Source organism: Mastomys coucha, unplaced genomic scaffold (genome assembly GCF_008632895.1).
Source record: "Mastomys coucha isolate ucsf_1 unplaced genomic scaffold, UCSF_Mcou_1 pScaffold6, whole genome shotgun sequence".
Classification (NCBI taxonomy): Eukaryota; Metazoa; Chordata; class Mammalia; order Rodentia; family Muridae; genus Mastomys; species Mastomys coucha.
This window is the reverse complement of record NW_022196912.1, coordinates 44,033,146-44,038,183: the sequence shown is the minus strand read 5'-3', so window position 1 is coordinate 44,038,183 and position 5,038 is coordinate 44,033,146. Positions and strand designations below refer to the sequence as shown.

The following is a 5,038-nucleotide window of genomic DNA, read 5'->3' as shown; positions in this document are numbered from 1 at the left end:
CATTGTAAAATCCATTTCTGTGCCCAGGCCCTCTACTACTACAGAGATCCCCACGGAGATGGTTTTATAAAACAAGGGACTTACATGTTAAAGCCCTTTGTCTATTAAAGCAGAATTTGCTAATTGTAAAATTGCTAATTAATACAAAAACACAAAAGAGTAGCACCACACCTCCATCTCATCACATGGGCAAGTGCTGGTCATAAGCGGGGTTATTTTGTTTGCATCTCTCCATGCCTTAAGGTTTACCTGGATGCTTTTGTTAGTTTTGCAATTGTATTCCTTGGTATTATTAAAAAAAAAAACAGATTATGAGGGAAAGTGAGATAACTCATTGGCTGAAGGTACTTGTTTTGCAAGCCCATTGACCTGAGTTTGATCTCCAGAACCCATGTAAAGGTAGAGAGAGGGGACCAATGCTGCAAAGTAGTTCTCTAGCCTACACATGTATCTTCCAAATGGCCAAAGGTCTTTAGATTTTTTTCTTTTGCCATTAAAGCAACAGGTGCTTATTTATGAAGCTGTTTTTCTCCATGTGACAATGAGTGACATTTCTGTGTCCATACCACACTTCTCTATGTGTTATCACACAGTAATCCCATTAGGTAAGATTAGTACCACTTTGAATTCTACAGTAAGGGATCTATAATTAAAGGATGTCAGGGAGGTTGGTGTTGTGTAAGCATTGGCTAGGCAGAGGGCACTGTGATATGTGTTCCATGCCTCTTCCCACCCCGAATTCACATGAGGAAGTCACCATCAAAGTGTTTCATCTCACAAATGAAGTGGTTGGGGCTGGCACTCAGAGGAGACTTGCCTGGTTGCACACTGTGTACAGGTTTGAGCTTATTTGGAGCTGCAGACTTAAGCCTGACTCTTACACAATGCCAGTTATTCCACTGGGAAATGTCCCAAGTAGTCAGACTGCTACTCCTCAGACGTTCTCCCACGTGGCTCTATCGCAGGTCACTAGGTTACCTGGTTAGGGGAGTGCAAAAAAGGCCCTGGAGCAGAGCTTTATATTGATTTCACTCTGGGGTCAAGAAAGGTTTTGTTGCCTCAAAGCACAGAGTTAGCAATGCGCCTCTAAGCTGTCTTGTTCAAATTCTGCAGTTGTACACTAGACATGATGCCCCTTCTGACATTGTTCCACATTACCTCCACCTCCTCAGGATGTTGAGATCCCTACTCTCGGACCCAAGGGTATCTGCTTCTGAGGGACTCTTGGCAGGGGCAGCCCCCAGACAGGGGAAGAAGAAAAAAAAGAGGAAGAAGCAGGCACAGAAAGTACCTTCAACTGGAAGAAAAGATGAAGATCTAGGGTTGAATATTTGTGATGGATTATGGGTGTATGGGGTGGGAATGGTGTTGTAAGTGGCTGGGTATAGCTTCATCCCTCCCTGGGGGCCATTGATATCACTTTCTCTGTTTTTGAGGGCCTCAAAGGAGAACTCATAGGGTAGGTGGCGCCATAGTGATGCCCCAGGCTGGGCATGGAATTCATTTGCTTTTGGCTGCTAGAGACTTTGTGCATTTAAGAGGAAATATGGATGGGCATTCAAGAAGCTCATGTTAGGCTTATAGGTTTGGAAGGCTGCTCACTAAACAACAAATCCTTCAACGATATCAGTGTGAGACATATGGACAACACTTCTAAATTGCATATACAGTTTCAACATCAGAATGAGAAAGGCCTCTGACTTGACACTTTGTTTTTATTTGGGGTTTAAAAACAAACGTGCAGTGCATCCGACAGCGGCCTCTGGGTGGTGATTCAAACAAATAAATATACTTAATGACCAAATCAGGGGCAGAGACCCACCACACACAAAACTCTTATCCCTCATTCTTTCTATTTAAGATGTTGAAATAGCAGTTTCCTCTAAAGAGGAAACAGTCTGGATCATCACCCGCCTCTCTTGGAAATAGCATACACCTTCCAGGATGTGCCAGCAGTGGAGCTGCTTTTAGAAAACACTCTGATGACCTGCCGTGCAGCCATGACGGCAAACGTAATGGTAGACTGTCTGCCTGTATGGTGGCAACTGGTGCTAGCATGCTCCTGAGGCCTGAAAGTGCAGCATGCCATTTGAAGAAGATGAAGCAAGCATTCTCAGTGACTTTCTCAGCTGAGCACTTGTTATAGTCAAGGACCTAAGTACAAAACTGGATAGATATAACTTGCCAAGAATCTGTGAGCCATAAAAAGAACCGAATTCACTTGCTGCCATCTTGTGTCCCCGAGTATGTGTGCCTTATCTCAGCTGATCTGTCCAAGACCCCCTGAGCGTGAACTTTAGTTCCCTGGGAGGCCCCATTTCCACTCTGACAAGATGAAAGAAACGATCCTGAATCAGGAAAAACTCACCAAACTGCAGGCACAAGTGCACATTGGTGGGAAAGGAACTGCTCATAGAAAGAAGAAGGTGGTTCACAGAACAGCCATAGCAGACAAAAAAAACTGCAGTTCTCCTTTAAAGATGTTAGGGGTAAACAGTAGCTCTGGTACTGAAGAGTGAAACATGTTTACAAACCAAGGAACAGTGATCCATTTTAACAACCCTAAAGTTCAGGCATCTCTGGCAGCAAACACCTTCAGCATTATAGGCCATGCTGAGACAAAGCAGTGGACAGAAATGTTTCCCAGCATCCTAAACCAGCTTGGTGCAGACAAGTTTAAGGAGACTGGCTGAAGCTCTGTCCAAAACAATCTGTGGATGGAAAAGCACCACTTGCTACTGGAGAGGATGATGATGATGAAGTTCCAGATCTGGTGGAGAATTTTGATGAAGCGTCTAAGAATGAGGCAAACTGAATTGAGGCAACTTCTGAAGAAGGTGACACTTGCAGAAATTATAGGAGCTGCTATTTTATATCATGGCTGCTTTTTAAATTTTCTTTGTTTATTATGGATCTGATAAAATCTAAATCTCTAATACTTTTAAGCCCAAGACCTCCGGACACTGCAGCTCTTTTCAATTTTTGCTTATACCTAATTCATTCTTTGTGGTAAATTAAGCTGAAGAAACCTGGGAGTAAAGTTTGGAGAAGGTTAATAAAATTCTTTGCCTAGTTAAAAAAAGGGGGGGGACCAAATTCATGAGGACAATCTGATGGTGCCTCTTATGCTTGACTTATGACCCATGGCTGGAAGACTTGTGAGGTGTCTCAAGTGCCTTCCAAAGCAAAGCACAGGACAGGAGAGGGGAGAGACGACCCCTAAGTGTCTGCTCTGTCACAGACTGGTTTTGACATAAGAATTTGGTATCTCCTATGTTAGTTACTTCCTTCTTTTCTGGAATAAAAGCCCTGACACAAGTGCTTCATAATGAAAGCATTTATTTTTGGCTCACAGCTTTAGGGTGCAGTGCATCACTGCCGAGGAGGTGTGATGCAGGAGCTTGAGGCAGCTGGTCATATTGTATTTGTGGTCCACAGTAGAGATAGATGAATGTTTGTGTTCAACTCAGCCATCCTCCTTCTTCTTTTTTTTCTAAACAAAACACTTTTTATTGGTTCTTTGTGAATTTCACATCATGTGCCCCAATCCTATTCATCTCACTCCTCTCTCATACCTGCCCTTCCCACCCAACAGAAAAAAATTCTCATTGTGGAAGCTGTAGTGTGTCAGTCAGACACTGTGTGTCTGACAGTGCAACCTTTGTTCACACTTCTTTGCTTGCAAATGTTTATTGCAATGACTCGTTGGTCTGATATGAGGTCTCCGACTTCTGCTATTCTATCAATACTGGAACCTCACTAGGACTCCTCTTAGATACCCTGTTGTTGCCCTGTGTCTTGGAGATCCTGTAATTTTGGATCTGAAGGACCAGTCCCATCATGCACTCTAGCAGATCATGGATAGGGTAGGTGTTGGGACAGGGCCAGTTATACTCTCATGAGCCCTGGGCCATATCTCTTGCCTGCCATAGGTGGCAAGGGGCAAGGGTAGAGGAGAGCAATTCTCTCTTGCCCATGCTGCCAGACCGAGCATGTCTGTTTGGCCTTTGGTGGTAATAGATCTCAGTTGCTGCAGGGCCATGGAGCTAAATGTGGTCCCTGATGGTAGCACAGGCCAGGACTCCACAATCTTGCCAGATTGTGTCACCGGCTACTCACATCAGGCTGTCCATTTTGCTCTCTTCATTATGCCCACATCCTTCTGATTCTTTCTCTTCCATTTCTCCACCACTTACTTGCTCCTTTTCTCTTAGTGGCCCCAGGGTCTCTGAGTATCTGAGGTCATCCCTGGAGTGGTCTCAGAAATGCTATGTCCACTCATGCAGTATGGCACCAGGCAGGGGTAGTTTTGGTCTTCCTCCCTAGGCATTCACAGTCATCTCAGGCTATCCCTCCCCCGCCCCCCCTCCCCGCTCAATCCCTAATAGGGTGCTAGTCTGGTGGTTGTCTTGGGTGTGTCCCTTGCCTGGGCCACCGGAGTGGCCCTATGTGAGGTCTTGTGCTCACTCCAGCGTGAAGCCTGTGGTCTCAGTCAGGGTTTGTCTAGTATCTAGCTTGCTCCCTATCCTCAGGGCCTGCATGGCACTTAACTGCTGATCATCTCAGTTCTCTTTCTGGGTACCCTGGTGCTAGATTGGTGGTTGTCTCAGGCTTGCTTTTTTACAGGAAATGTTAGACTATGAATCATTCAGATGTTTACAGGTCAGAACATTGACCACAGACATAACCTCTCTCCTCTCTGCCACTTATTGAAGCACATGTGACACAGTGGCTACACCTGAAATGCCTTTTTGGGGAGGGCACTCCATACTTTTTATTCAGTCCAGGATAGGACATTAGCCTATGGGATGGTGCCACTCAAATTCCTATAGGTCTTTTATAAGAACACCACTAGACTGTGAGGGCTTCACCCTCAAGATTTAATTATCTTCTGAATGCAACATTTCTTAGAACCGACTCACCAGGGACAGACAGATTTTGATACATGAAGGAGGAGGAGAGGTACCAACATTAAGATCACAACAGATGGGAACACAGCAAAAAAAAAAAAAAAAATCAGTGAGATTCTGTTTCCTCT

At 44.6% G+C, this 5,038-nt stretch overlaps 1 non-coding gene and 1 pseudogene across 1 annotated transcript; one reads left to right on the top strand and one right to left on the bottom strand.

Moving 5' to 3' along the window:
- Nucleotides 1-2,333: 2,333 nt before the first annotated feature.
- LOC116080361 lies at nucleotides 2,334-2,837 on the top strand (annotated as a pseudogene).
- A 1,791-nt stretch (nucleotides 2,838-4,628) lies between these two features.
- On the bottom strand, nucleotides 4,629-4,760 carry LOC116081341. The gene has a single exon (XR_004114835.1). It is a non-coding gene; the product is annotated as a small nucleolar RNA SNORA17 (small nucleolar RNA).
- Nucleotides 4,761-5,038: the final 278 nt, after the last annotated feature.